Source organism: Ambystoma mexicanum, chromosome 4p, assembly GCF_040938575.1.
Source record: "Ambystoma mexicanum isolate Mex_15411 chromosome 4p, UKY_AmexF1_1, whole genome shotgun sequence".
Taxonomy (NCBI): Eukaryota; Metazoa; Chordata; class Amphibia; order Caudata; family Ambystomatidae; genus Ambystoma; species Ambystoma mexicanum.
In genome coordinates this window covers 271,657,079-271,679,292 of record NC_090927.1, presented here as the reverse complement: position 1 = coordinate 271,679,292, position 22,214 = coordinate 271,657,079, and the positions used below count along the sequence as shown (strand labels likewise).

Here is a 22,214-nt window from a genome sequence, read left to right as displayed (position 1 = left end):
TAGATTTCTATTATCAATTGGCGACTTACATATTTTGGTGGCCAGTACAGGGAATCCAAGCCTCTTCCAGACAGCTGTGAGCTCCTCTGCTGCACTCCAGGACAAGCAAGGTCCGCCTGGAGAGAGCAGAAGACAGCGCAGACCACAAGGAGGTAGCAAGCGCTATGGTTACCCATAAGGCTTGCCTGATCTCTTTAGGCCCCGGCCCGTCCCCTTGAGTGCAGGCCATTGTGGGGAGAGGCAGCCCCGGAAGACGTCGGATGACCATAGCAAGCCAGTGCACCTGATCCAAGAATTACAACGGGAGAGTGAGTATAAATGCAGAAGTGGAATTAGTGGCAGTGTGAGTCACGTGGTCTGGTTTGCTTTGTTTTTCTTTTCCCTGTAGTAGAGACAGAAGAGGGCTCCTGTAGCGAGGAGTGGTGATGTCACGTTAGTCTTAAGACTTGGTAAGTACACATCCCTCAGTAAAGAAGGGAGGGCAGGACTGCTTTAGAAATAAGAGTGGAAAGTCCTGCACTAGCGAGGACTGTACCCTCTGCCCATGGTGAGGGACGAGAGGCGGAGAACAAAAAATGGTGTATATAACACATTTACTTGCATTTTATATATAAAATGCAAGAAGGAAAGTCAATTGGAGTCAAGTCACACATTCCACAACGCCACCTAGTAGCCATAGTTGGAAGTTCACCTCCAGTTGTGGCTCAGAACTGGAGGTGAACTTCCAGCCATGGCTACTAGGTGGTGTTGTGGAATGTGTGACTTGGCTCAAATGAACTTTCCTACTTTCACATTTCAGGTGAACTTTTTTTTTAGGCATATGGTTGATGTAAAGCTTTGAGTGTGAGGAAAAGGATTGGGCTGGAGATGATATTTGGCAGGGGGTGTTGTTTTAGACAGTTTGGTCGTGCACGAAGATGCATTGTGATTTGGTGTTCAAAGTGTTGTATTATTCAAGGTTTTCTTTGTGTTTGCAAGCTATTTTAGGGGTGCGCCATAGACGGGCGACCTGCAGAGTAGTAAAAGGCAGTTAAAGCATGAATTATATTCTTTTAGCGGTACTCCTTCACGCAGACTGGTATTTTCTGCTTCAGAACTGTCTGACCCTTAGCTCATGAACCGGAACACATAGATAACGTGCTAAGGAATGTTTCTCTCCTACGAACATGATATCCTTGCTGAACTAAGAGCTCTATCTTCCCCATAACAGAAAGCTGCCTCTGCAACTATTGCTACAATAACTATATTTAGACTGAATAGAGATTTGTCATAACGTGTCATAATTGTCATGATTGTCAATCACGGAACCCTAGCCTGAACGATACATTTATGGGCTGACTGAATTGCCTTCAAAAGATTACATGTTAGGTATATATATATTGTTGCTTGAGCATTGCTCACTCTCTTGCGTCTCACGAGGTCTGGGTACACACGTTGTGAGACGTTGAGACCCCAGTCGGCCGACTGAGAATACTTTGAAATGAACCAGACTTGTTTGGAAATCAAACCTTGTGTCTGTAGTGTCACTAGCGTATATGGTTATTGTGCCTTAGTTTCCATATGCAGTCTTTATTGCTTACCAAATATGGCGCCCGAATAGGGACCCTCCTCCTTATGCTCCATCGTATACTTTGAGTTTGAAAAAGGCAAAAAGGAGTTGAGGACGAAGTTGTCGAGTTGGGATCGAAAGGTGTTCGGGGCACCCCTGTAGAAGTGATGAGACTCCTTTGCAGATCTGTACACAACCGATCCTTGATCGACGAGCAGCGCCCACAGAGCATCGAGGTGAGGGTCCTGGAACGAGGCAGATTGAGCCAGACACGCAGTCACAACGATTCTTGGTTGTGTCTGTATACGGACAAATTGCATCCTGAGTGACGAATTGATTGATCAGGTGAGTCGTGCCCAGATTCTTAAACGTCCTGATATTGGTTGAGAGTTGCTCTTGCAAGATAAAACTCCCAGGGTAAGAGAAGGGAAGGATTAACCATGCCTGGGAAATTGTCTACCGCAGTGGAAAAATCCCACTAAGCAGGCAGACAATCTTTGGAAACTGGCGGGGTCGCCGGCATATTAAATATATGTAAAATATGGCATAGGGGCAATAGTGGTTAATGCAATTTGGCATAGGCAGACCAGACATGTATCAGACTTACAGCGGCCTAATGATGGGAGCTTTGAATTAGCACGTATAGAACACTTAGAATCAGTATTGCTACACAAGAAAGCCAGAACAGTGGCATTCGACGTCGTGAGAGACTGGAGGAAGGAAGCTAATCTCCGTTTGAGAAGTAGAGAGAAACACACGCGCAGACATAAAATGAATGCAGAGAAAGCGCTAGAGCATGATCAGCATCAACAGACAGAGGCCCTTAGGAACATGGACAGGGCTTTCCAATTAGGCGTACAGAAAATATATCCACAGCAAGATTTGCATACATCAGATGAGCTAATAAACAAAATATTGAATGAGCGAAGAAATGAACATCAAAGTACTGACTCAGTTGCACCTCCTCCTTATGTACCTCCCAATCCCGTTGTTCCATCTGCACCAATAGTAAGTTCCTCTCCACCTGTGCTTGTGACCATTTCCTCCACCCCCTTCAGAGCATGAGTTAGCCGCGTTAGTAGGCAGGGTAAGCCCTGAGATAGAAGGGCTGGAGTTATGCTGTTGGGCTGTGGTGGCGCCGTGAACTGTTGCTTTTTTTATTCCTGGAGAGAGACTTGAAAGCCTTGATCTGCTGGAGGGCTGTGGTCTGAGAAAACAAAAGGAGCATAACTCAGCACCACTTGCCGCTCCCCTGCAGCTGCCTGCACTATTATCATTAAAGGCAATCAAGGCAGAAAGGTGAAAAGGACGCCTTTGCCTTGGAAAGTACGAACCGTATCCCGTGTGAAGCACGAGCCACGTGACATCCAGCTGGGCTCATTAACCCGCCTGGAGCGCCCTTGCGGCGTAAGCCCTGAGGTACAAGGGCTGGAGTTAAGCTGTTGGGCTGTGGCGGCTTTGAGGCGTGGAGAGTGGCGCGCACCGACTTTGTGTCCGGTGTTTGCAGCTTTCACAGCCTCTTAATTTCAAGTACGTACTGCTATTTTGGCTGCTCTTCGGTCCCCAACACTGTTTTTGTACCTGTTTCTTTAAGTATCAAATCATGCATTGTGTGTTAATGTCCCTAAAATCAGGTATGCCAAACATGGGGCCATTAACAAGAAGCACTAATGAGCACAGGCCACAGGCTTATGCCTTGAAAAGCTTGCCTAGAAACTGCACGGGCACCTCAACCCCGCTTGCACATAATTCTCACATATTACGAAAGCGGAGTTTGAAACCCGCTGGAAATGCGGGTATCCGTTTGTTTTGCAAGGATCCATCTGAAATGATGCAAAACTCCATTAACAGCAGGGCGGTAGGAATCCTTCCTCTGCTCATCTCAGATTCAATACCTCAGACTCTCACAAATGTGAATATTAGTTCTGTTGGTGCTCCAAATGGGTCTGCCAACACAAATGAAAATATCACCCCTGTCGCAACAATTGCTATTACTGATAGGTCACTCATTGGGCAACATATTTACAGCTCCTGCCCAAGAAACCATTGCAGATATACATGACACAATCAGTGATCTGGCAGCCCGACCACAAGAGAATGTCACTCCTTCTCACCTATCCCATTCATCTATACAAAATCTTTCTGCCTTACCTGACTTATTCACAAACAATACTCATTCACGTTCTGCCTCTGAAATCTCATACATGGCTCCAACGCCGCGTAATCCGTGTACTATTGGCTCTAATACCCCCAAAAAGGATGATGCCATACTAAGGCCCAATTTACTAGAAATCACTTTAAATTATGTAAATTTGGCCATCCAATCTATAGCCAAACTGTTTGAGACCCTTGATTCGAAACTGTCAAAACAAAATTTGCAAATCGAAAAAGTGTTAGCGTGGCAATCCGCCTCATGCAAACTACGACGTCAAAAAAACAGGTTGTTTCGAGTGGTGCCAAATGTAAATCAAACAATGTTAACGTGGCCACACAAACTGTCTGCTGGCCCATTCTTGCCACTGGTCCTTCTATCACTCTTCCGGTAGCTCTGCAGAACAAGCGCCCCATTCTCCCGCACTTTTCAGAACCTATTCGAGACAATCTTCAAATGGCTCCTTCCTCTGATATGGGAGCTCCATCCACATTCACATTCGCACAGCCCCTTACAGACATGGTTATTCTGATGGACGCGAGTCTGGACAGACAATCTGTGAGTCCTCATAGCATTGTTGAGGTGCTGCAGGTTAGTCCCCAGACCAGTTCAGAGCTTCCAGTTCAGACACCAGTATACACACTTTTTGAATCAAAGCGGTCTGACAAACAGAAGACTGTCAGATTTTTGGATGTGAAGAAAACAAAAAACATGCCAACTCAAAAGAACAATGGTACTTCAAAAACTAAACAGTTTATAAAAGCAGTTACAAATAAACAGAAAGGAAAAATGTTAGCTTCTACTGCCATTGCAAAAAAATATCAACAGCAAGCAGCAATATCGGAAAGATAGTGCGGGAGTTAGGCCACCAAAAAAGGTAAAATCTTACGCTCCTCTCAATGATCTGTTAGCGGTGGCGGCCGACATGCATGGAGCTGAAAGCTCACAGATCACAACTGTCCCCTCAGTTGGTAAGACAGGTCCTGTAGACCAGTCTGATGAACTTACACAAGGGGCACTTGATCTCAGAAGGCAGGAAATTAGACATGCTGTTGATGAATATATGAGTAAACAGCCGTTCCAGAAAGCTTTAAATTGCTGTAAATCTAAAGGTACAACAGACATCATAAAAACAGCGCTCCCTCATGCAATTCCAACAAAATCATCTTTAGCGGCTAGCATTTCCTTAAAGCATGCAAACACTGAACATAATTCTCCATCTATTGCTATTGGCACTAATGTGCCTACTTCGACTCCAACGTTACCTTTACGGGCTGACTCTTGTCATGCTCATTGCTCATGTTTAACCCAACAACAGAAAAAACAAACAACTTGGAGTCCATCCTCCACTCCACACCTCCAGAACAGTCTTCCATCTCATGTTCCCTGTCTATCAAAAACTGTTGAGGAACTGGATACGAGGATTGGACATGAAGGTGGTACGGTTTCTCTACCACCCCATTTCTTCAAATACTTCAATTGGCGTTGCAGAAAGCCAATGAAGTTTCGAATCAGGTAGCCCCACCTCTTGTTGATGCACCACCTCATCCAAACACTGTGAAAAAACAATTGCAATCAAACATTAAAAGACCCGCTTTATACTCTTTAACCATAGCCTGCAGGCCTTCTCCGAGTGTTCAATATGATCTGAACCGCAGGTCAATACTAACAATCTTCGCAGAAATCCCTGCACTAGAAGATATTAATTTGGTTGATTTACAACTAGTTGAATTTGATAATGAGCATTCACTCTCTTCAGTGAAACTATGGATCAATTCACAAGTTGTTTTAAATACAATCTGGCTTGCCAAAAGACAACTCTATGATTTAGGTTTTATCATTGAAGTAAACTCATCGATCATACCTTTACCAGAAGTTGTACCACAATCAGCTACAGCTGAGATTAAGTGTGGCACATCAAAAAACTCTGAATCAAATATAAAGGACTCAACCAAACCGAACTGTACATGTAATAGAGAGTCTCACATGCATTAACTATGCCATTCCAAATCAAAAACATTATTGGTCACCTTAGCCAGTTGGAACACGAGAGGACATCGTCATCTCATTAACAATCCCAATTTGGCCATTGCGAATGCCGACATAATTATGATGCAGGAAACATGGCTTGTGGATCTCCCAATTTGGGATAACTACGATATATATCTTAATCCCGCTCTTAAGGAAAAATTGGGAAGACCAACCTCAGGCCTGCTTATCGCCATTAAACAACTTCCCTCATTTTCATCTGAACACTGGCTCTCTCCCAGCTCTTTTCTACAAGCCGTGAAGCTCAAAGCTGGTGGTTCCAGCTATGTTCTAATTAACATGTACTGGAACCCGATAGGAATATCCGATCATGCTTTCATGAAAGATTTAAACCATTTACTGGATTTAATCTGTGTTGATAATCCGGTGCCGCATGTTATCCTGGCTGGTGACCTTAATTTACATTGTTTAGAACCTTTCTACGACATATCTAGATCGGATCTATGGTTGCATTTTGTTGATTCTCGAAGTCTGCAAATGTTAAATGGTACTTTTGCTGATGACATTCCCCCTCACCCCACATGGCATAGAGGTACATCCACGGCAGTAATTGATTATATATATGTCAACAAGAACCTAATGAATAATGTGACCAAATTTAAAGTTATAGACACTAACTTAAGCGATCACAATATTCTATTTGTTAATTGGACCATATCAGACATCTTGGTAAGTCCATATTCCCAATGTGCAGCTGGCCTTCTTTCCATCAACCCAGGCTGCACTAGATTAAGATGGTCTGCAACGTCCTTACAACGGTTTAATCAATCTTATGCTATGGAACTACTCGAATCCAGTGGGGTGAAAACAAAACATGTTGACTATCACTACTTGATGCAATTGTTTCAACGCAAAGTATCACAAGAGGCAAAGCCAAAATCAGTACATTTGCATGTGTTCAACAAAGAAATTCAATCTGCAAAAAAGTTATACAGATCCTGCAAAAGGCAAATTCTTAAAACAGCATCAGAACGAAAAAAATGGCCTATTGCTAAAGTTAAACACTAAACATAGGAATTGGATGCGAAGCATGAAAGCCACTCTATATCAAAATGATAGTGCTTGTATGCTAAGGAATCTTGCTGGGAAAAACACTGCCCAAATATGGGTGACTATTAATCAGAGTTCAACAGGACACCAAATTGCATTACAATGTAATAATGTCCCACATCAAGCTTGGGTTACACATTTTACGCAATTGTACGAGCTCACGCAAATTTCATCTAATGATTTAGCATCTGTGGAAACAAATACATTCGTTTTGATAAAGATGACATCTCATACTTCATAAAGAAAGCTACCACCTCTAGGGCTCCAGGACCCGATGGCTTGTCCAACTTTGCTTTGAAACAACACCCAGCTATTTGGACTGACATTTTGTGGAACATGTTCAACAATATTATTCAGACTCAAACAATGCCAGAAACCTGGACCCACTCCATAATCTTACCATTTTGTAAGAAAGGTGACAGAACTCACCCCGCTAGTTATAGGCCCATAGCACTGCTGGATGCACCCAGTAAAATTTTCAACCGCATCGTACTTAGAGACCTTAATGCCTGGGCCACCAATCACCAAAGAAGGGATCCTTTCCAGGCAGGATTTGTTTCTGGTTTGGGTACTACCCCAAACATAGTCGCCTTGAACATGATAAGATCGCACTGCCTTACACAAAATCAACCCTTATATCTGGCATTCATAGACTTTCGGGTTGCATTCGATTCTATTGACCGCAATCTTTTGTATAAAAAACTACTGCGATATGAATGTCCACCTTCACTTCTTGCAATAATTAAACTTCTTCATACTAACACCACCCTACAAGTTAGATTGACAACAGAAGGGTTGCTATCTGTGCCTATTCATACAGCTCGAGGCCTTAAACAGGGTTGCATCCTGGCCTCGTTTCTTTTCAACCAGTTTATTTTAGATCTTGGCGAGTCCTTTTCTGCCATACTAACTGATGCACCAAAACTGGGACAACAACTCATCCCATGGATGCTATATGCAGATGATTTAGTTCTTTTATCAACAACTCCACGAGGCTTGCAAAATCTACTTGATACCCTATCCACCTATTCTTTAAATAACAATCTTACCATCAATTTGGAAAAAACACAAGTAGTGACCTGTTTGACAAATGCAAAAGCAGCAGGTAAAAGAACATATAAGTGGCATTTGCAAAACGTTGAATTGCAGAATGTTTCTGAATATAAGTATTTGGGCACTTCAATCTATAACAAAATCTCAGAAAAATCATATATAGACTCTTTGTCATACAAGCTTCAAACATTAAAATCACAGGCAACTATCCTAATGTCCAAATTCGGTAAATTCTCAATTCACCATGTTATGTCATTTTACCAAGCAACAGTGGTTCCTATAATATTGTATGGTGCTGAAACTAAACTAATACATAGCTCATCAGTATGGGACATGCTCGAGTCTAAATTTTGGAAAGCATTGCTAAAACTTCCGAACTGTACCCCATTGCCACTCATAAGGTATGAACTTGGTTTGATTTCACTTCATGTACAATTAATATGGAAAATGTGTTCATTCCTACGCAAATGTCTTTTAGGTCTTGAACATCGTAATGTCTTGAGTCCTGTTGCATACTACCTTGTGAATTCTAACCATCTTTTTCCACGCACTTGGAGAAACTGCGTCTTGAATGCTCTATCTGATGCTTCTATACCTTTACTTGTCCTTTTGACAAATCCAAACCGAGCTAAACTAAAATTGTATCAAAAAGATTGGATATGACCAGGGATAAATGTTGCACTTACAAGGACTTTGACACTCAGCTATTTGGTCACAAAAGATTCCGGGTAATGTCTGATTACTTACTGAAATTTCCATCACCTTATATAAGGCAACAATATCTGCGTTTCAGGTTTAACCTATATCCGACAATGGAAATCATGGCCAGGAGGTGCTTGGTCACTGATGATTTAAATCATTGTCGCTTCTGCCATGACAAAATGTGCCGTGAGACATTGAAACATTTAATAGTGGTTTGCCCAGCTTTAGATGTGACAAAGAAACTTTTCAGTAAGCAACTGCGAACATATGTACCTTTGACTGTTGATGAAATCTGGCACAGAATCTTTTCAAGCAACAAGCTGGGACTTAGAATTGCAATTGTACAATTTCTGGATATAGTGTTGTCGGAGGACATTGAAATTTATTATAAACTTACTTAAATGAGGGTTGAATACAGAACCCCGTGAATTGTTACGAATACTGAAACATGCAACTGTTCAAAAAGAGGTTTTTTTAAATGTTTCATTTGCAATTTTAATTGTACTATGTATATTGTGCATTGCAAATTGTTCTCAATAGTTCTTAAATAATCGTTATATTGTTATATTTGAAAGGTTGATTTATCAACCAACCAAATAAAGAAAAAAAAAAGAAAAAAAGTAGGCAGTTCTACAGAGATGGGGCCTGTGCAAGGAAGTAGTAGAGTGACTCGTAGTATGGTTAGCAAAGACAGGAAAGAAGAGCTGAGAAATTGGGCAGAAACATATGTTGAAGGTGGCGATGAAGCAGCTGTGCAAAGTTCCATATCTGATCATAGAGGCCTTGGTGAACAGCAGGTATTGTTAGAATGCATGGGGAATATCTTGTGAAAATATGGAGTGATTTGACTGACACATTGGCACCGCAAGAGTAGCATGATTTGGTCGTTTTCTCATTTGCGTGATAATGCGACGAAAGTACGAGAACATGTAGGCCGAATATTTGTGTTTAAGCACGAGCTTGATCAATTGCATAGAGAATTAATGAAGAAAGATAAACAGCATATGTCATATGTCAGGCAGCGATTTTTTCCACTGTAGAATTTGTACGCGAGATGCGCTTAGATGGATTACAGATGCAGCCATTTCTCCAATGGAAGTGCATGATCCGTTTAGTCAGTATACACCAAAAATGCAGAGAAAGGTATTACAGGTCATGGTAGAGTATTTGCAAGATGAATGTATGAAGAATAAGACATGTTGTCTCGCTGATTTAATGATGATTTATAAAAGAGCATTTTGGCCTGAAACTGGAACGACTGCTTTTTGTCTTGATTTAGCTTTATTGCTCGATAAACGAACAAATGTAGAAACAACTAGTTTGCAATTACCCATGAGGGAAGTGCCTCCCACGTTTGTCCCGAAAGTAGAAGTTGCTGCCATTATACTGCACAGTTTGTACATGTCCCTTTTTCTAAGCAAGAGGTAAATAATATCAGGCAGACGATCCCTGATATTAGGAAAAACTCGTCAGGATTCTATAAAGAAATTGAATCCGTTTTGAATTTGTCTGTTTTTACATTGAGTGACATTGATTTATGGTTTCCCATGATTCTTCCTGTAGACATATGGAAACAGGTTAGAAATATAAATGACGTGCCGATATTAGGTGAAACATGGGAAAATTTTATTAGTATTGATGGTGAGAGAAAGGCTGGAGAAAAACCACTGCAAGTTATGTTGGCTTTACCATTGCGAATAGTAGAGAAATTGAAAACGTTGGTACCCGAAAAGAGAATAGTTTGGGATAAATTGACTGCTTGTTTACAGGGCAAAGAAGAAGGAGCGACTGATTATTTTAATCGATTTGAAGAAGTATTTGCAGATTTTAGTGGTCAAGACTTGAGTACTGAACCCGGGAAGAGATTGTTTGTTGATGAGTTTGTGCGAGGGTTGTTACCAAAAATTCAAAATTTTATAATGACATCTGAAAGTGCATGGCAAGCAAAAACACAAAGTGAAGTACTACATATGGTCTAGGATTATGAAAATAGAGTAAATGCAGAGAAGGAAAAAGAAATAAGGGACAAAGGAAATTTGAAAACAAGAGTATTGTTGCAGCAAGTAGCAAACAATAGAGGTGGCGGGAATGTACCATCCAGAGTCCAATTTTCCAACATGCAAGGTGGTCCAATAGGGATTAATCAATGTGCCTATTGTAGACAAGAAGGCCATTGGCGAGCACAGTGCCCGCAGATACAGAATCGAAATGGGACTGTCCCGAGAAGACAGAAGGTCGCCCGGGAACACAAGGACAGAATAGAAACCAAAGAGCGCCACAAGTTCAGAAGAACCAGGGGAATCAGAATCAACAGCGAAACAGCACAAATGATGGAAATATTTTTGACAATCAGTCCAATCCATATTACACTGGCGAATTTACATCCGACGATGTATTGTTTTACTACGACAGCCCGAGACAGGGGTTGGAACCAGTATCTATTCCTGTAAACCGGAAAGGGCCCTACGTAGAAATGAAGGTTGGGAATAGGGAACACATTTTTCGAGTGGACACAGATGCACAAAAATGTTCGATTGACCATCAGCAGGTTCCAGATATACCACTGTCAGGGCATAGCAATGTCTCAGTAGGGTTCTCAAGTAAACCAGTAATTAGTCCAGTGTCATGATCAGTACCTATCACACGAAGTCCATTCACTGAATCTTGGCCATTTCTTTTGACGAAAAATTGCGGTGAAAATTTGTTGGGATTGAATTTGTTGAAGAAATTGAATGCCATTATTTATTGTTCTCCTGATGCAGTGTATTTGAAGATATCACCACAAAAGACTCCTGTATCACAATTTTTATCTAAGCCATTACTGACTGAATTCAGAAAAGTGCCGGCTTGTATATGGGCAGTGAACGACAATGATGTCGGTTGTTTAAAAGTAGAGCCAGTGAAAATTGTTTTGAAAGAAGGAATTACATTGCCACGTATTCCGCAGTATAAAATTTCAGCCGAAGCAGAGAAAGCATTGAAATGCATTGTGTCAGATTTGATTAAAAGAAACGTAATTGAAGAAATTTCTGGTGACACTTGCAATAGTCCGATCCTTCCAGTTTACAAGAAAGGAGGTAATGACATACCGTACCGTTTCATAATTGATTTGCGCGGAATGAATAAAGTTGTTGATCCGCAATTCCTGTTAGTCCTCAATGTGACTACAATTTTGACTATGATTCCAGCATCTGCATTGTATTTTAGTGTTGTAGATTTGAAGAATACGTTTTTCAGTATTCCAGTACAATCAGATAGCAGATATTTATTTGCTTTTACTCCAGGAGGACCTTAGTTTACATTCACACACATTCCACAGGGCTACACTGAGAGTCCGAGTATTTATAGTAGAGCATTAAAGGAACAACTAGATATGCTAAAACTACCAGCAGGTTGTGTTTTGTTACAATATATAGACGAGTTATTGATAGCAGCAGATACAGAAGAAATTTGTTGAGAAAGTACAGTTGTGCTATTGACACATTTAGCAGCACATGGACACAAAGCTTCACTAAAGAAATTCCAGTACTGTCGAAAGGAAGTAACCTACTTGGGCTACCTCCTTTCGAAGGAGGGAAGAAGATTGACACCAGAAAGAATAGAAAGCATCTCTGATATGCCTATTCCAAAGACGCAGAAAGAAGTCAGGGCTTTAATTGGCATGGCTTCATATTGTAGGTTGTGGATCGCAAATTTCTCTATGATTGTGAAACCGATAGTGGCATTGACAAAGAAAGATGTTACCTTACCTTTGCCATGGAACATGGAATGTCAAGAAGCATTTGACCTGCTCAAAGCTGCATTATGTTCAGCTCCGGTTTTAGGCACGTCAAATTATGATAAGAAATACAAGTTATTTGTGCATGAAAATAATGGTTGTGCTTTGGCTGTTTTGACTCAGGAACAAGGAGGGTGAAATAGGCCATGCGGCTACTTCTCTTCCAAGTTGGATCCTGTTGCATGTGATTTGCCGCACTGCTTGCAAGCTGTTGCTGCAGCCACCGTGTCAGTAAAACAAACCGAGGGTATGGTTTTAGGTCACGCTTTAACCGTCATAGTGCCCCATTCAGTGGACATTCTTTTAAATAGAACGCAGACGCAACACCTTACATCAGCCAGATTAACAAGGTACGAAATTGTCATGTTTGCACCGCATATCCAAATGATGAGGGGTTGCGCTTTAAATCCGGCTGAGTTAATGCCCCCTCCCAATGACAAAGGGGGTGAAAAAGAATTCCCCCATGATTGTTTAATGGTTATTGAACAAGACACAAAAGGAAGAATTGACTTAACTGATACGCCACAGAAAGAGCCAGATGGAGAACTGCTTTGTGATGGTTCTTGATATAAATTACCCGATGGTACATCAACTGCTGCTTATGCCATCACTACACTGCAAAGTGTTGTAGAAAGCAAAAGAATCCCATACAACTCAGCACAAGCCGCAGAGATAATAGCGTTAACCAGAGCATGTGAAATTTCTGGCAACCTTAATGTAAACATATATACTGACAGTCAGCATGCATTTGGGGTGGTACACAATTTTGGTCGATTATGGGCTGAAAGGGGTTTCCTGACATCACACGGAACTAAAATCCAACATGGCACTTTGATAGCGAGACTGTTTTTCTGCACTTGCGCTTCCCAAACGGTTAGCAATAATGAAATGTGAAGCACATAAAAAAGTAACATGTAATGTTGGGAAGGGAAAAGCGTTTGCAGACCCAATTGCGAAACAAACTGCCACTGATTTACACACAAAAATGTATGTTGAAGAAAATGAAAGAAGTACCCTGCATGATAGAAAATGGGATTGCCACAGTTAAGAAAATGAAAGCAGGAGCTACCGCAGGTGAAATAAAAACCTGGTCTGAGGGTCTAGCAGAATTAAACTCTGAAGGTTGTTGGGTGGACAAAGAGAACAAAAGATGGATGTTGCCAAATGCGTATGTAATGGCAATGGTCACTATGGCCTACAGTCCAACACACATATGTGCTAAGAAAATGATTCAACATCTAGATTCTGTATGGCAGAATCCACACATTAGAAAAACCGCTAACAGATTGGTCCAACATTGTATGACTTGTTTACAACATAACATTGGAAAAGGAACAGCAACGCCAGTAGGAAATGTTGCCCCCCCCTCTATGTCGTTTGAAGTCATCCATTTTGATTTCATAGAAATGGAAGGGTGCCAAAACTATAAGTAGGTCCTCGTGGTGGTCTGCGCATTCAGCAAATGGGTAGAGCCCTATCCCCTGAAAGATTTACAGCTATGTCCACAGCTAAAGTTATTCTAAAAGAGTACTTTTCCTGTTTTGGCCTACCCAGTGTCATATGGTCAGAGAACGGTCCACACTTTATTGCAGCCGTGATATTACAAATTTGTGCAGGCCTCAAAATTGACAAACGATTCCATTCGGCCAGACACCCGATGAGTGCTGGTTTGGTGGAACGTCAGAACGGTATCTTGAAAAATAAATTGAGTAAGATCTGTGAGGGGAGCAATTTGAAATGGCCCGATGCATTGCCGCTAGCTTTGTTATGCATGAGAACATCTGTACAAGCAAGGACTGGACTCTCTCCCTATGAAATAGTTATGGGGAAACCAGCAAATGTTTGGAATATTTCGCAGCCAAAACGGCTGAGGGACATAGAATACCCGTTGCTTATTAACTATTGTAAACAGTTAACTGAAAACATGTGCTTAATTCTTCAGCAGTTGCAGGAGGCTCTTCCTGTCAGATATACCGGCCCACGACATTGTCTGCAGCCTGGGGACTGGACATTGATTAAAGATTTTGAGAGAAAATCTTCACTCGCACCGCGATGGAAGGGGCCCTACCAGGTGCTGCTGGCTAAAGAAAGGTGCTGCGTCGAAAGAAATACAGCTGCACTTGATCACAAAGATACCATCGCCAGTTCTCTGCCAGAAGTGCTTCCTAAGCCTGAGAAAGGGCATGGGGAGATTGCAACAAAGATTGAAAGGCCAAAGGTGCCTCAACCTTGTTCGACTACTGCCGCATCATCATTCATTGCATCGCAAGCTGGCACTGAACCTGCATCTGGAAATGAAAGGGCATTGTTCATCGATCATACTGTACCCGGAGCCATAAGGTACAATCTACGTTCACAAAATCGAAAGTGATCTGCGTTTTTTGTTTTGCCTTTGTTCCCAAACATGGATGAAGTGGGAACGGAGGCCTTGGGAAAAGGAGCGTATGAGCTGTATCAAGCTGCATCAAATTGAAAGCTCTAACACACAGTTTCCCGGTGCTACCATTGAAAAGTGAAGGACCAGTGCAACCTCATGGGGACGAGCGGGGGGGGGGGGAATATGGTACTGACACAAATGATGCTTGCTCCTGCCTTTTTGGAGCTCTGTGCTAAAATCACATCAGCTTGCTGTAAGCAGGCTAGCCTGAACTGGCCTGAACGCGTTGCTGTTACTTGAACCCTTTGCTGTTAACGTGTGTTGCTGTGGAGAACTTTTCTGCGACGAACATTGAAACCTTTTCCTGAGATAAACATTACAGACAATGCCTACACTCACTCCTGCTCCCTCCTGCACCAACGCTGTTGATATTGTAGAAATAGAGACCAAGCCTGTTCCTAGAAAAACTTGGTTTTGAAAAAATAATATGCTAATGATTATGATACCGCTTTGCATTTTGATTACACTGGTCCCAATATTCTGGTATCTGGAAACTGTGTATCCTTTGAACTTTCTTTTGGCTGCTACCAATGCTCCTACTACGAGCAGTCCAGTGCATGTGCTCCCTTAGACTCTCCCCTAACAAGAAGTGAAACATAGAAAAGGTTATGACAATAATACATTGCTATTGATTATGAATATGACACATGCTATCTTGAATAGGTCCAATTGTTGGGTCTGTTCGCATTTACCCCAGCATGGTGGAAAAGGAATGGGTTGGTATGTACATCCTTTGCCACTTACATGTTATGCATCATTGAGAGCATTATTTTATGGAAAGTGGAACGACAGTGTTACTGGTCAGTTTGATGGAACAAACATAAATGAGTTTGAAAGAGTGGTATTGGAACCGGTGGGTTGTTCCATATTTACAAGCGCAAGCAAAATAAAAACAGTAACAACAAATCCAGTAGATCGGCTCTCTAGGCCTTACAAATCCCTACTCACTTTTAACATGGCTCCAGTAGGAAACAAAGATGCTTTGCCTCCCGCCTATACTATTAATCACAGTCCACGTTCTGACCCATTTTTGGGTTCCTATCCAGTGGGAACGTTTACTAAATGCATGAATACTGCCGTACTTAAGCAAGAAGAGAAACCATTATATATAGGAGGTTCTGTTTATTTTGTATGTGGAGATCAGACCTATCCATGGTTACCTAGAACTTGGGAAGGGACCCGTTATTTAGGTATACTTTTTCCTGGTATATTTCTTTCCAAAACTTCTGGCTAGTTTTGATATTTCAGATCTAGGCCACGACGAGACGATACCGCAGGACAGATTGCAGGGGATATAGCGAAGTCATTCATACCATTTTGGGGACAAGCAATACATTCCTGGAATATAAGGAAACTGTCCCTGGTGTTAGAAAAGATGATAAATGGGACTACAGATATACTCTATAATATGACACTAGAACAGAAAGCAATTAGATTAATTGCACTTCAGAACAGAAAGGTACTTGACATAATTTTGGCTGATCGTGGAGTGGTATGCAAAATCATGGGGTCAGCTTGCTGTGTATTTGTAAGTGACTCCTCCCCCACGATATTTGAAGCAATTAATACATTGCATGTCCAGGGTTCTGATATTCATGTCCCCATAGGTAGTTGGAATCTGAATATAAGTTCATGGTTGTGGGAACTGCTGCGATCATGATATTTGGAACCCTCATGTTCTGCTTTTGTTGCATACAATGCCTGCCAATCCTCTGCTCCCTAATTACAAATGAGTCTGTATACACAATTAAAACGAAACCTCCTCACATATTAAGTGTAGGTGCCCAACACAAAAATGAAACAATCAAAGAATTCATGGCAATTAATATTTCTGATGACGATTACAGTAGTATGGGCAGTTCGGAATTAGACACGTGGTCAGATGAAGATGCGATATATGGATGATGCTCTTGGCTTACGGCCAAAAGGAGGGTTTGTTAGACCAGAAACGACCCTATAGTATGTTGGCCAGAAACCAATCGCATCATGTGACAAACATAGCAAATGTAAGCAGAGGTCGTCCATTTTGTGAAATGTCAGCCATTTGCTTTTTTCCTTTCTGTCAAAACGCTTTGCAAAATGTATTCTATGCTTCAAACTCGCACACGGTGTAAGGCCACGGCCTGAGTGCTTAAAGACTAACACAGACAGGAATGTCAAACGATACAGAAATACATTGTTTTCCTCCCTCATGAAGTCCTTGGAGGCGAGCAGAAGCCGCATCTAATCAGTAGACCAGGTACTGGCCTGTCTTGCAAACCCTGTAGTAAAAGGCAGTTAAAGCATGAATTATATTCTTTTAGCGGTACTCCTTCACGCAGACTGGTATTTTCTGCTTCAGAACTGTCTGACCCTTAGCTCATGAACCGGAACACATAGATAACGTGCTAAGGAATGTTTCTCTCCTACGAACATGATCTCCTTACTGAACTAAGAGCTCTATGTTCCCCATAACAGAAAGCGGTCTCTGCTACTATTGCTAGAATAACTATATTTAGACTGAATAGAGATTTGTCATAACGTGTCATATTGTCATGATTGTCAATCCCTGAACCCTAGCCTGAACGATACATTTATGGGCGGATTGAATTGCCTTCAAAAGATTACATGTTATGTATATATATTGTTGCTTGAGCGTTGCTCGCTCTCTTGCGTCCCAGGAGGTCTGGGTACACACGTTGCAAGACGTTGAGACCCCAATCGGCTGACTGAGAATACTTTGAAATAAACCAGACTTGTTTGGAAATCGAACCTTGTGTCTGTCGTGTCACTAGTGTATATGGTTATTGAGCCTTAGTTTCCATATGCAGTCTTTCTGGGCTAGCATACCATGGTCCCACCTACCACCTCTTACAGCGGGGGCGGGTAAATGCATCAGTATATTAGAAAAACATACAGCAGGGGCTACCCTAGCAATTCGAGATATAAAAAGTCTATTAGCCAACATAATCGGAGATCAGTCCAACATGATTTGGGAATGAGCGGGGTACCCAGAGGTCCGGTTAGAGTGATGTACATGGTGGGGCTCCATTTTATAACTGTCGTGCCCATGTGTGGGGTGCATTGAGAAGGGCATACCCAGATATGACACCCGATGTTGGTGCCAATATGGCACGAACAATGAAACACGATGAGGACCCTGCATTGTATATTCAGTCAATCCAAGAAATGTGGCTAGAGGAGACAGGGGAAACGTGGGAAAAGAATATACCCTTCTTCTACCATGTATTTTACGAAAGGGCCTTGCCACAGAAGTGCTGATGTGGCCCCTAGGGGACCCTCGTGAATGGAAACAAGGCACAATCACCATACACACGAACTGATACGCCATACACGAGGTTCAATTCCCAAAATCTAGGGTTTATTGCAAAGCAAATAGTCTCAGTCGACCGACTGGGTCTCACATCCCGCAACGTGTGTCACCCAGAACTCGTGGGATGCAAGAGTTTACATCAGTTACATATGTACAAAGTGACCATCATATTATCAGTAGTGACACATCCAAACCGCCCATAATGTATCTTTCTTTGCAATGGTTTGATGATTGACAATTATGCCAAATGTGACACCCTCAAAGACATTTATAACATTTGCAATCTCTGAAAGTGCAGACACTATTCTTTGTGACCAAGAACATAGTGTTCTTGTTCTGCAAGCAAGCTGTGTTCGTAGGAGGGACACATTCAAAGCCTTACTACCTCTTGGTTTCTATTTGTGAGTTAGAGGTCGGCTCGGTCTAGCAGGGCCTGCAAAAGACAGTATAATTCAAGCCATTAACTGCCTATTTCTACAGTTTCTGCCATTCCAGCGAGACTAGCTGGCACCTGCCTAGTGATTAAATGCCTTTCTGCTTACTTCCAAGGACTTGTGAGGGAGGGAGGGAGGAAGGGAAACAGTGCATCGCTGTCTGGGTTAGTCTCTCAACATGTAACTTGTGGCCTTGCTCTGTACATGAGCAGAATGAAATAGAATTCACTTTTAGCAAAGCATTTGAACAGAAGCGAGGAAAAAGCAAAATTGCAAAATGATGATTTCCACTGTTACAAAATGGACGCTCTATGGTTATGCTGACAATTCTGTACTGACGATGCTAGTCATACGATGCAGTTGGTTTTCGGCCAACATAATGTATCGTCTATGCTATGGTAGGGTATTTTCCAGACTAACAAACCCTCCTCTTGGCCGTAAGCCAAACGCATCAACCATTCAACCATACATCGCGTCTTCCTCTGACCATGTATCTGATTCTGAACTCTGCATACGGCTATAATCGTCATCTTCATCACCAATATTAATAAACATGAATTCCTTGCCAGTCTGCATTTCGTGTTTCGCGATTGTATTTACTTTGGGAGTTCTTTTCTGTGTCACCATGTGTATGCATTCATCACTTACTTCAGTGCAAATTATTGGTAGACGGTGTATGCAACAACATTATGTTAGGAGAACTCTGAGCACCGCCGCTAGAATTACAACCAATTTCCATCCCCATGAACGTAATAATTCCCAAAACCAGGAGTTTATGTCTAATTCCCAACTATCTACTGGGGGATGGAGGTCAGAGCTCAGGACGTGTAACTTTTTTATTGCCTCAAAAATCGTAGGGGAGGAGTCACTTACAAATACGCAACACGATGACCCCACGATTTTGCAAACTCCTCCACGGTCAGCCAAAATTATATCAAGAGCCATTCTATTCTGAAGTGTCATTAACCTAATTGCTTTTTCCTCCAGAGTCATATTATACAATATATCCGTTGTTCCATTTATGGTTCTCTCTAAAATTCTGGACAGTTGTCTTATATTATACGAATTATGGTATAAATGATTTTGCAATATCTTCTGCAATTAATCCTCCCTCCTCTCGTCGTGGCCTCGACCTAGATAGTTTGGCTATGTCTGACGTTTTTGAAAGGAATACTCCCGGAAAAAGGATCCCCAAGTAACAGGTACATCCCCAATTTCTAGGCAACCACTGATAAGCTTTTTCCCCACATGTGAAATAGACAGGATCACCTACATATACTGGTTCTTCTTCTCTCTCAAGGACTGAAATATTCATGCACCTATTGTATGTCCCTACTGAACAGGAGCCTTTCTTTCACAAGCAAAATGGAACAGTGCGCGGACTGTAATTTATTGTATATGAGGGGGGCACTGTGTCTTTATTCCCTTCTGGGTTCATGTGAAATGTGATTAAAGATGATTTATATGGCACATATAATCTATCTAGTGGCATTACTACTGGTGTTATCGTTCTTGCTTTGCGAAATATATAGCAACCTACAGGTTTCATTACTACCTCTTCAAATTCGTCCATGTCTGTCCTATCTAATTTACCCGTTTCACTATTATTCCATTTCCCGTAGTATAGTGCACTTAAGGACACGTAACATGCGGAACTTAACGGCAATGGCTGCACATACCAACCTATTCCCTTACCACCATGTTGTGGTATATGGGTACACACCCAACAATTGTTCTTTCTCAAGATTGAGTGTGTCATGTTCATTATCATAAGTAACATGTTATTCCCATAGCCTTCCCTGTGCCTTTCTTCCATTGGGCACAAGGTATAAGAGATTATATGGACTGGGCTCTCGGTGACAGAAACATTCCCAATAGGCAAAAACACCCCTATTGGATGTATTTCCTCTAAATACCATAATACCAGGACTACTGATATTGGTGCTAGTACACTCATAATGCACATGAATATCATAATGAGTAGCATACATTTTGTACGGCAATTCTTTTTCGGCAATTTTACAGTCTCTATATTTACTACATTATCAGCATTGGTGCAGGAGGGGTCAGAAGCAGGTCCAGGCATCTTCTTGTTTCTTCTTCTCCAACAATGTTCGTCGTGAATACCTGTTACGCTCACCTGGTATCCACAGGGACGCCACCCAGCCGGGTTACTCGCTGGTATGCTTCTCAGCTTTGCCCTGATGTGGTCTGCAGGGAAGGTGTTGCCTGAAAATACAGGAGGACTGTGTTCAAGACTGACCGACTGGGGTAAGTATCCTCCCTCCACCCCCGTATGATTTCAGTCCCTCTGGCGCCCTTCTCCTCACCTTGTGGTAGAATTAGGCGTGCTCTCCGTCCTGCCTTCTTTGCAGGGGCGCATTGTCTTTCATGGGCGAGTGCAGTCCAGTTACTTCACTGACGCCGGCCCGTTTGATATTGTTCAGGTAGGTCTTATTGCTGTTCTTTAGTTTTGTTGCTATCCTGCATGCCTTTCTTTGTTTAAAAATGTCTCTTTTCCTCCCTTAGGTATGCAGAGCTTCAGCGCGGCGAACTGGCTTGGTTGAGCCCCGCTGGTAAATGATGGCGCATTAAGAGCGCTATGATGCGGTAAGCGCTATGCGCAGCAAAGTGTTGCCTTTGCTAACCTGTGTTTTCCTTCCTTGTAGGTCGCAGTGTTCTTCAGCGCGAGTGGAATGTCCGGAGTGGTGCCAGCCGAGAGGCGACCAGCCAGGTAAGCCTTTTGAGCAGTTCGTAATTTGTAAATGTCTCTAATGCTTTCTTTAAAGCTGCCTTTATCTTCCTCTTTCAGGTCTTTCTATCCGGGAGGCGTGCAGATTCGAGGAAGCTGTTCTTAGTAGCTGCGAGTGTTTAAAGATGAAGACTGCAGGTAAGATGCTGCTGCTAATGATGTTCCTTTTGTCTCCTTGCAGGTTCTGCTTCTCCGAGGTTCGAGGGAATAGCTGGACACGGTGAGCGTCACGTTGCAAGCTGCAAAGTAACGGAAAGCGTGTTGTCTTGCTCGGATGTGGTTTAAATAGCCCCAACAAAATAGTCCAGGTAAAGTAGTCCCTAGGCTTCCACACCCAAAACACTAGACCGCATAGCTTGGTTCTTAAGAACCAAGCTATGTGGATGCCTCCATGTTGGCTGATAATACAATAAGGTAGTTCCCAAGCACATTGTTTTTCATGGTGTATGAGCCTGGCGCCATAGGTGCCAGGACTGGCCCCATGAGGGCTTTTGAAGAGGATGCCAGGCTCTATAGGCCTGAGTCCTGACTCCACCTGGCCAATGGGTTTGCCAGAGGGGGTTTTGGGCGATGGTCGTGACAATACCCCTCACCGCTGCACTCGTTGAAATACCAGTAAGTTCGGAAATGTTAACAAACCATTTAGGCCAGTTCTCGGCAGCCTGGATTGCTAAACGTTAGGCAAGATTATCATGTTTCTGCACATTGCTCAAAGGACTCCAGAGCAATCATCAATTGCCTTTGTACCATGTGAGCCCCGCTTGTTCGCACGGGGTGATCAACACATGGATTTTCATTTCCAAAGGTAGCACCGGGAAGCCGTGTTCCAGAGTTGTCAGATTTGCACAACCCCCACACTTCTCTCCTCTAGGCCTCTGATTCCCACTTCATCCGTGATGGGAAATAGAGGCAACAAACAAAAAATGAAACGAAGATCTGATCACT

The 22,214-nt window shown here is 42.3% G+C and overlaps 1 protein-coding gene across 2 annotated transcripts in view; it reads right to left on the bottom strand.

The window, feature by feature from the left end:
- Window positions 1-22,214, bottom strand: part of ENPP4 (ectonucleotide pyrophosphatase/phosphodiesterase 4) — a 356,128-nt gene that overhangs the window by 19,128 nt on the left and 314,786 nt on the right. The window lies entirely within an intron of this gene.